The sequence below is a fragment of the Pygoscelis adeliae genome, unplaced genomic scaffold, assembly GCF_000699105.1.
Source record: "Pygoscelis adeliae isolate BGI_AS28 unplaced genomic scaffold, ASM69910v1 Scaffold34, whole genome shotgun sequence".
Lineage (NCBI taxonomy): Eukaryota > Metazoa > Chordata > Aves > Sphenisciformes > Spheniscidae > Pygoscelis > Pygoscelis adeliae.
Window position 1 is genome coordinate 2143520 of NW_008824658.1, and position 11039 is coordinate 2154558.

Below are 11039 nucleotides of genomic sequence, written 5' to 3' on the forward strand. Positions count from 1 at the left end.
ATTTATTCAACTTTTCCTAAATGATAAAATAGGAGCAATGATTCATATTGCTTCTGTATTCTAGTTATTTCCATAAAATTGTTAGCAAGGCTTAGAGGTGACCTTCATATTTTAAACTAAGATTTGATCTCTACACGGTTTTCTGCTAAATGAGGTATAAAAGCATTATGTTAGGTGATGAAAATAATGAAAGCTATGAGAAGAGGCACAGTTAAAAAGACTGTCTAGAGAGTTTATGAAGGAGAAGAGAAACCTAGTGATACATTTGTGTAAAATAATGAACAGCACAGAAAAGGCTGGGCAAGCATTCCCATTCCTTCTTTATTGCAGAGAAAGGAAAAGGGATAGCTTTTGAAATTGAAAATTCTAATATCATTCAGATTTGGAAAGCAAAATTGAAGCGTAACCATTCAAAGCTCGCAGGAAGAAATACCTGCAGCTTTGCTGTCAGTTGATCACAGAGCAGCACAGTACATCAGAAAGTATCCAAAACCCACTCAAACTTCATATGGATAATGCACCCATCTAGAAAGCGGCCTCAGGATAAACAAAGAGGAGCTAAATGACTTCCCGTCTAAAGAATAAACTCACCACTATCCAAAGGACTAGGAAAAGTTCCCCGAGGCCCCGTATCGCCGTAGGGGTCTATTAGAGAGGGTTGAATACAGTGCTGCTGGCTCTTAAAGGCAGAGTCTTTGACTAGGTCTGACACTTTATAGAGTCCTGAATATATTTTCTTTAAATAAACACTTTTCTTTCCCCAGGAACATCAGGAATAGTGTGTCATTGTCCCTGTTTTAGCTGGAGCTCCCCCCAGAGAGCCTCAAGAAACAGATTCTGAGTTTTCTCCCGCTATCTGTAAGTTGTGTTCACTATTTGCTTGAAAAAAAACCAGTGGAGCCCTGAGATGCTGCGTGGTTTTTCTGAGGCACGCTGGGGACAGCGCCCAGGCCCTGACGCAGCTGCGGAAGAATCAGCTTTGCAGAAAGCAGAAAGCAGGCGTCCGTGACGGTGCAGCGGTTCCGCAGCCCCTTCCAGAGCAGGCAAGACTGCCAGCCAGCACAGGGGCAGGCCGGCACGGCACGGCAGCTCTGCGCTCCGGCAAGAGCAGCGCCCGTGTGAGAGCGGAGAGTCATTACCTTCGTGGCCGTAAATGAGAGTACGAGATGGAGCCAGCACAGGGCTGTGTGCTGGGCCTGACAGCTCATCCCCAGAAGGCATGTGAATTCTGTCCTTCCTGCCGTTTGCAGCTGCAGAAGTGTTATTATTTTCCAGTGTTCATGCTGTGCTGCTCTCTCTGACAGGATGTATTGCTTTATTTCATTACAGTTTTGTTAAGTAGCATGTAACATTTTTCTGAAATCAATCAAGATAACTGCCTCCTTTCTTTAATGAACATGTTAATGATTTTGATCCATGTTGGGTTTTTCTGTTGTTCCCAAAGCAGTGTGTTTGCTCAGATCCTTTCACAGCTTGTGAAGTACAGAACTGTGTGTCACTGAATGGTAAATACAGTCTTTAGGAAGGAGCTGCCCCTTATGAAGGCATCACCTTATGAAATTAGTGTCCTTTGTGCCGAGCCTGTTAAGCATGACAAGCTTGATGTGGTCTATGTGGTTCGTGAAGGAAAAGCTACTCAAAGACTTGGCATTTCAGGTTGCAGCTCTAATATGATACTTCACCAGCGACAGTAGTGAAACCTACTTGACAGCAGTAATTAGGTATGTGATGTGAGGCGGGTAAACACTGCTTCTCACTTCCCATTTTAATGATGAAAAAACTGAAGCGCAAAGAGATGAAAAAGAATACCTGAAGGCTGATATCTCACAAACCCAGTGAAGTCACTCACTGGTTGACACAGGTCGTTGATTCTAACCCCAGCTCAGTCCGTTTGGGGCGGGGGGGGGGAGGAGTCCCAGGTTAACAAACGGGGAATGACCATACAATAACGAAATTTGCAAAGACTTTCTCCACCTGTATCCTACAGCTTTCTGCCCACCTGCATCCCTGAGAGTTCGGAACAGTCATGCGTGACTTTTGAGACGCCCTAAAATATTCTCAATCCAAGACCAGTGAACTGGATCCAGATAAAGGTCTATTCCTATCCCTGCGAAACGGCACCTTTCAGCACAGCTGCCCATAGCCACAGCTGGCACCAAAACAGCAGGACTCCAGGGTGGCCCCGCACCGTAACTTAATTCTTTCTCAGAAATGCAGAGCCAGCAAAGAAAGGGAATCTTCGAGTCAAGGTCTTGGCCCGTATTTTCTGGCTGAGACTATCTAAAGTCTTTGTCTACAATGCAGACAAAAGGCCCGCATGTCATGCACAGGGCTGTAAAGTAGCCGGCATGGGCAGGGATTTGGTAGCTGTGTAGCTGCAGCAGCAAGCTCCTCTGAAGGAGCTGGGTAAGATTCCTCAGGAAGACTGAGCCTCGCTGTCACAGCAGTGCTGGTCCTCACCCCTGCTAGATTAAAGCTTACCCAGAAAGGTTGACAGAAGTTATGGCCACGCTTTTCACTGCAGCGTGGACATACAGTAAAAGGCAGCACAGTGCCAGGAGTGAAAGCAAGAGCCAGCAGCTTCTCTCCTGGCACGGCACAGCTGCTTGCCTGCAATAAAGGGTAAAGCTTGACTGGGTGGGAGACAGCAGAGCCTTCTTGAAGGTGAGCTGGGATTGCCAGATGAGCTCCCTCAGGATCTGGGAGCCGTGATAAACTCCACTAATTTCTGGTCCCAAAGCAGCGAGGCTGTTTTTTTAGTCTTGCCTCCTGCAAGATAATTAAATATGTATTTTTTTAAGAGATAGCCACTAGAACAAGACACTCCTTGCACTCACATCTTCCGCTGGAGATACAATGGGAGAATGAAGAACAATGTGAACCACTTGGTGCTACATTGGAAAGAGCTCCGACAGTGGTACAGCTAGTCTGGGACATATAGAGTACATGTGAATCCCTCCAGAGTCTTGCTCATTCTCCTGCTCTGCAGCGTATATAAAAACAACGAGGCTCTGGTTTGCTCTCTGATGTCACGTTTGAGGTGTGTCTGGGATGCTGACAGTGTGCACCGCTGCTGGACCTTCAGTAGCACGGCTAGGAAAGAAATCCTCCAGCTTCCCCTTCAGTGGTAGCTGATGGCTTACACCACACTGCTGCTCTGTGACAAGTGCTGAAGTGCCACCCCAGCAAGGAGGCGGGTTTTCTTGAATACAAAAAGCAGCTCCAACTGTTAAACACAAAAGGTGCAATCCTGGTCTCTGTGATGTTAATCTGGTTTCAAACAGAGCAGCTGAGTGGAGAATCAAGTACTCTGACGGTTCATGTTTTTACAGGGACATTCAGAACAACTGCATCTCCTGGTGTTTTGAACAGGATAATACCATTACTGAGTGCAATACTGCTAATCTTGTCTCCACTCTTGCCACTGAAGTGGGGAACATCAAAGCTTTAACATCTGCACCTCCTACCTGGTATCTGACTACTGTCTCTCTCCTCTCCTCTCCCTGTTCCCTAGTCCATTTTGAGCTGAAACCCTTGCCTTATCACATTCAGCAGTTGTCTGTTGATTACAAGAATTAAAAGAACTTTGAGCTGTGGCTCAGCTTGCACGACAGAGCATTTCTAAATGTCTGCGAGTCTCGGACAAGCAGAACTCGGTGCCAGGCTCTGTTTTCATATAATACCTCAGCGTGACTTGGCATATTCATCACTCTGGAGGGTCCCTGAACAGACCCTCAGCAGCACAGTTCGCATGGAGAGACACGGTCAAGCTGCCTCCAGCCTTCAAAGCTCCGGTGCCTTATAGGGGTTTTGTGGACTGTAAAGCAGGATGATACCCAGGAATGAAGTCACATCCCCATGCTTCCTTCTAACAAGTGCTGGCTTGTTTATACAATCCCCTCTGATAATACACCGCTGAAAAGTCCCAGCCAAAATCATTTATTTGTCACACTGTAGGGGCTGCACCCATTTGTTAATGCCAAAAGGCATCTATCTCATATTTATGAGCACAACCACACGGGAATGGAAGGAATGAGCTCTGTATAGCATTGTACTAAGCATGAAACTCAAGAGGTCCTGGCTATTATAAAAGGGCTACAAGCATCCAAGAGACAGTTTATTAATACAGCAGGCTGATCTAACCTAATGCCTACAGTGCAACAGAGATAAGAATTTTTAAATCAAAGTAGACTGATAAAAGAGTGCGTATCCTTGCAACTCTGGATTGAAAACGTCAAATCTGCACTGAGTTGCAACAACTGCAACAACAAGGATATATTAAATTCTGTTTAGGAACTTCATTTTTTAACTTGCTTTTATAAATCACCAGTCATGTGAATGCATGCATTTTTGCCACAGAACTGGCATTCTGGTTTTTGAGTGGGCACAGTGAAAGGTGTGCATGTGAGGAAGGACATTATTCATTTATTTCTCCTAAAACGGTGCAGGGTACCAGAAATATCAGAATACATGGGGGCATGAACAGACCTGATGAGAAGACTGTAACAAAAGGGAAATATACGCTGAGAAACAGAAAACAGCTTCTCAGAGTAGGATCCGTTCATCTATGGAATGGCCCTATAAGGAACCAAGGGGAACCCGTGACTTGAAACAGAACTTGAAGAGACAAAGCGGTAATGAGTGCACTGGAGGGAACAAGGAGATTCTGCCCCAGCTCTTCCATTTGACAGGACTCCCATGCGGCTGGTGCCATGCCCGTTAGTGCTTGTTAACGAGACGTCTCAGCCAGAGCTCAGACTTGTGATTCGTCTTTAATAGTGGAGAAGTAGGTTAAAAATTCCAGGGGGGGACACACAAGAGCCTCTAAGGAAAAAGAGAAGGGTCTGCTAACACTGACATAACAACTGACATCTTTTGGGGTGTCCTGTGGTGAAGGGTAACTTCAAGATACAGTTCCCTAGAAAGCCAATTACCCTCATGCCCCATGGCTCCAAAATTCATGAAGTGCCAACGGGGTAGAAAGCCCCATTTAACTTTTAAACCACTCGATGAATTTCAACAAAATTTGACAGAGGGGTCAAGGTCTCCACGATGTCGTATTTGAAAAGTTTTGTGCAAGAACACAACAGGTAGAGAGTGCCACTTGTGTGAGCTGACACGTTATTGAACACCAGAGAGAGAGGCAGCAGGCATAAGGCCATTAGGAAACCCGGTTTCCTCGTTCTGTGGCTTGCTGGACTACTTGCAAATGTATTTGTTATGAGTTGCAACTCGCAATTCCACAAGGGGCAGCTCAAACACTTCCCAGGATAGACTCCAACCTCTGGGGCATGTGAGCCACTTTGAGACCCTTGAATAAAAGGGTCACAGGTGGAGGGGGGGAAGTATCTTGCTAAAAAAAGAGAAATAAATGCCCCCACTAATAATTGATGCAACATGGACCACAGATTGGTGAAGACATGACATGACAGCGGGTTGCTTTCTAGCTTCCTAACCTGGCTGTGATAGATGTTCTGCCTCAGGAGGTCACCTCCACGCTGCTCCAAAATTTAATTTTTTTGCTTGCTGATTCCTGGGGTATGCACACAACGTTGTAAATTTGCTTTGCAGCCAGGGTACCCCATCCTTCTCTTCAGGTTGTTCACTGGTGCTGCAGCCCAGAGCTTGTCATCTTCCAAAGTGGTTTCAGCAGAGGAAGCTCCTTCTTCCAATTGCACATCTTAGCAATCATCAGGGAGGGAAGCACAAGACAACACCAGACAACAATAAGAATGGGCTAAAAATTGCTTTTTTTTTTTTTAATTAGCTTCCTTGGAACAGAAAACAACTGTGTTGATGTTTCTTTAGAATCATTCTTGTCCAAACAATTCAGAAATGCTTATGAGCAGTGGAGCAAAGCAGTCATCCTTCAGTCAATGCTCATACTCCACATGGAAAGCAGTAGACGCTGCTGAAAAATTCCAGGCACCGTCGCTATTAAAAACCCTCCCACACCTGGATTCACAAACCATTATTTTTTTGAGAGTCTGGAATAAATATTTACCCCTGAGAATCAAAAGTTGCTTTTCTCTGAGTATTTAACAGCACTTTCCAAGTAAGGTCTGCCTCCTTAATACACAACTGATGGAAACATATTTATTGTAAGATGCGTTCACTTACTTAAAATGCTTTTTACTGCAGTAGCGCTATTCAGCTGGCACATACGACATGTTTTACAAGCCTCTGGGTGCTGCACTTGTCCTGTTTCACAGAAGACGAAAGCAAGGCTCCGCAGTTTAAGATCAGCTGATCTAGGATTTAACAAAGCTGGAAGAGAGAACTAGCTGAAAAGAATGTTACTTTCTATCCACAGTAAAGGAAATACAATGTAAGTGCTGTTCTTCGAGGCAAAGTGGAAGAAGTAGCAATTAAAGGTGCCCTGAACAGGGGATACCAGGGACAGTGAGAAGTCAGCGCTGCCCCTGTGTTGCTGGTCTGCTGGCAGAGCTGTTTGCTCAGGCACCTCGGTGGGGGGCGACTGCAACCTCTTCCACCAGTGTCACTGGATCCAAGAGTGGGAGTCCAACCGCAGCCCGAAGTTTCCCTGGGCCTGTTTGTAAATGAAAGGGAGTGAGGAAGCGACTGCTGCGCTCACAGCGGGGATGGGGCGTGCAGAAAGCTGCCAGGCAGCACAAGAAATAGTCCTGAGGTTGACTCACAGAGTGATGCTTTTTCAAGGCACCAGGTTCCTTGGGAAAGGCAAGTTTGGCCATGATGACTGTGGCGTCCTGTCACTTGTGTCCCTGTGTTCTAGAACAGGGCCACATGCATGGTCATGTTATGGACATACCCAGAGCTGCACCCACGAGGCAACACCCACAAGGTGCAAAACGCCACATGACTGATGCAACTTGTAGGGACACTTTTGCCTCATGGTTTTGAATAGTGCTGCAAAGTGCTGCTGCTTTTACCCGTGTAGAAACAGCCGTTGTGAGTCAGAACATGGAAATAGCTCTGCTGACAGCGAAACAAAGACCCTGGTCTCCTGCCACAGTGTAGAGGCAGTCACTGTGTTTGGAAAAGAGCAGTTCCCAATTATGCATTCCAGTATACAGAGTGATTGCTCAGAGAACCTGGCATTTCTGCAGAACCTTTTCACCTCCTTCAGTCCTTTTGTTTACCTACAAAACTACTGGCTGTTGAACACAAAGTCCAGAGGAGAGCAGCAAGAACAAACAGAGGTACAGCAAATGAGCCCTGTGAGGAAGGACAGAAAAAAATTACTTGGTTTAGTCTGGAGGGGGTGGAAGAGATGCATGATAATACCCTTTAAATATGTAAAGGTGCGGTACAGAAGGTAATAAACTATTATCTGTGTCTGCCAGGAGACAAGAAGTAATAGATTGCAGTAAGGGAGATTTATTGGTTAGACATTAGGAAGGGCTCAGAATAGACTGTGCAGGGAGTGGATGAAATCTCCATCACAGGAGCCTTGGAAGAGGTGAGACACCCTGCAGTCAGGAATGGTTTAGCCAGAGGAGTTGCGACTCCCTTCCGTTTATTTCCTATGATCTTTTCTTATACTATTCTTATAGTATGTACATGGTTAAAATACCCCAGAGCATCTCCTCACTGTCTGGGAAATCTATGAGGAGTACTTTAATAGCTGCATTTCAGAGAGAGTTGTTCTTGCCAGGCTGTTCTAGCTGCTTGGGTTGCAGTGAGATTAGCTCATGTCCTTTTAATGACATAATTGCAAAGACCAGGATTCCAAACAAACTATTGGGTATTAATGACCTGACTCTCACTGATTTTGCATGAAGCCAATTGGAATTTCACACAACGAAGGACTGCAGTGCCAGGCAGACGTTACAAAGACCAAGGAACCCTATGCTTTAGTAAAACATCTTTGCCACCGTAGCAATCTCATGTTATTGCACTCCTTGAAGCAACGGACAATTTCAATCAGTTCTTACCATGCTAGTTTTGCTATCTTAGCTTTGCTTAATTGGGTACTGCAGGGTTGTCTCGGAGAGTTGAGATCTGTACTTTGAAACCACTAGATTCTTTTAGCTAACCTAGGGAAGAGAAATGGGATTTCACATAGCAAAGTTGTCAGTAACAAAACTGGACCAAAAATGCTGAACCACTGCATAAATGCATTAGCTGGGGTCCACTTACACAGCCATCTGCTGAGTTCAACCTTGGAGATTAGCTCCCAGCAACTGAAGCCCTAAATTATTGTTTCAATAATCATGTCTGAATTCCTGTCTGAAGTCAACTGCCACTGCAGGAAGCAAGTCAAATTTTACTCTGGCCTCATTGCCTGGGTTTGCTGTCACTGTGTGTACATGCACCAAGCCCTCAGGTTTGACTGTCCCCTCCCCAGTTTTCACATGCAGATCTCTTGCTGACTCCTCTTTTGAAGGTTTTTGTTTCTGGTGCTCAAATCTTGGCTGACAGGAATGCAACCGTGCTGTGTGCTGATTGCAGCTGGCAGGTGGATTAGAGCACATTCAGATGGCTGTGAAATGCCTCTGTAAGACAGAAATAGCAGAACAACAGATTATTTCACCATGAACAGCCCAGAAACTGATGCAGACAGTCACTTTGAGGAGACAAGCTGAGGAGCATGCAGACACAAAGCACTTTTTGCTTCCATGAGCCCCAAGAGATCTTCCCAGCTCAAAGTTTTTGGGGATCTGCTGCCAGTTCCCTTCCTCCTCACCTAAACTGGTTGATTTCTCTGAGGTGCAGGGTGTTCTCAAATTCTTCCAAAACATGTGGGAGCGACAGTTGCCAAGTAACAAAAACTCGTCACTCTTTTCCTGAAATGCACAATTCCTCGTTTTTCTGTTTTGTAGAATGGACAGATGAAGTTGTGATTTAGGACGCTAGTCCGGGATCAGGATCATTTGGACTTCTGTCTTGCCCCTGGATAAATCTATCGGATACAGAGTTCAAGGTGAGGCAGGGATCTGACTGCCCTTGTGGCTCTTGACTTCAAAAACAAAACTGGGGATGCATTTCATAATTCACTGAACTGACTCGGTGACCAGTGTCATGAGATTTCATTAAGAAGACAGTGATGCTGCAGCCAGAGAGAGACAGCCTAACATTTCATCAAGCGGTGTCCTTCCCCCACACATACTTAAAAGCGCTCATACGGCTGATCTCAAGCAAGGTTGGAACAAAGCTGATAGATCCCACTCCTTCACGGGAATTATGTGCAAAATTCAGCCCTTTGTGATATTTCTGGAACTAGAGGAGGTCCACAGAAGAGCAAATAAAATGATCAGGGGTGAAGAAGCTGCCTTAGGAGACAATGTGGCTTGAGCTGAGAGAGGAGAAAGCTGGAGAAGGAGGATAGCATCAAGATTTACAAAATGAAGGCAGCACTGGGTAAGCTGAATGTTCAGCTGCTGTTCAGCAAGTCCCACAGTACTGGAACCAGAGAGCATTTGCTGAAACTAGTAAGGGATTGGTTTAAACAGAAAAAAGAAAGTACTTCTTTAAACTGTGGGGCCAGGAGGCTGTGGAAGCGGACAGAATTGTCAGGGTCAGGGGGGGATTAGACAAAATCACAAACAAAAAGTCTAGAAATGGATACTAAATGGTCTGGACAAGGATGTCCCCTCTAACATCTCTAATACAACAGTTGTGGCTGCTGCTGGGGGAGGGGAGGGACCACAAAAGTGGCCAAGTTAGCATGCTTTCCCTAAACAGCATCTTTTATTGCCTTGATCTAAGACAGAATACTGGACATGATGGATCTGGATTTGCTGTTATTTCATACTTGTCTCTAGTTTGATAGAGGCTCTGTTCTTCCTGCACCATGGCAGAGTTCATTCCCCTTTTGATGTTACTCATCCTGGTCCCAGCAGAGCCAACAATCTACCCCACATTCCATAGAGAACCGTATTAACCTCCAAATTTAATCCAAGGACTCATCCTCTCCTGAATATCTTGAAATCTTATTCTGTGACCTATTTTCCTTCCTCCTTCCATGCAGCAGCAAGGAGAAGCACCTTACAGCTGAGCTGCTTGCGCATCCTGGAGATCAACAGTGTCTGAAGGTCTGTGACACATTAGCAAAGTGACACAGTGACAGCTCCATGCTTGTGCACTTCAATAAGCTAGTTATAAACAAAAGGGTTTCTCCTCTAATGTTCACAGTATTTGCTACCGCACTGGAGAGGACTGAACTAATGAAGATCTCCTCCTGTGAGCTCCATGAGACATCCGCACTATTCCTTCTGTACTCATTACACTGAGCAGAACATAGACCAGAAAAAGCATTCTTTGCTGGCTATAAATCATGAGTGACACTAAGGTATTGCTATTAGCAGCAGAAAAATGCTTTCCTCCCACAACCTCATTCAGCCCCATATACATACAACGCTTTGGCAAAGGGTGCTGGGGTGTCTGGGTAGAAAATTAAATAGAGGTTGTGTTGTCTGCAGATAAATTGGTACCTCCCTTAGTGTGTGTGACTGACTTTGTCTTTTTCTGATTTGTCTTTTAACTTACAAAACCCTGAGACTGGAGATAACGATGAGCTTTAAAAACCTAGCCTTCTTTCCCTCCCAGGCCCTCTTGAACAAATCCCTTCCCTGAAATGAGCTCAAAGAGAAGATAAATGTTCTGGCAGTAATATGCAATATTATTTTTGGCACTTGAAGAATCTCAAGCTAGATAAGGGAAAACTGAAAGGAAGACAAAGCTCTGTTTTTTCAAATGCAGGGCACCAAATCCTGCTCACCCATATGAACCCAGCATCCTTTCTTTTTTCTGGATTATTGCAGTAATTCCTGATTTTCACCAGGTTAGCTGATCCTGAGGCCTCACTTAAAACCCAGCGCATACAGACACCCTGGTGAAATCACACAATAACAGAGGTGAAAGACAAAGGCATGCAAAGAAAGCACCAACTCCACAGCTCCTGCCCAAACAAAGGCTAATTTGGTTTCAGACCATGTTAGCTGTAACATTGATGAGATTAACACCTGATATCAAGGGAAACACTGAGCTGTCTGTGACCTCCTTCAGCAGAATGGCACTCCAGCCCCTCTCGTATTAGCATATGTTAGAGGAACTGA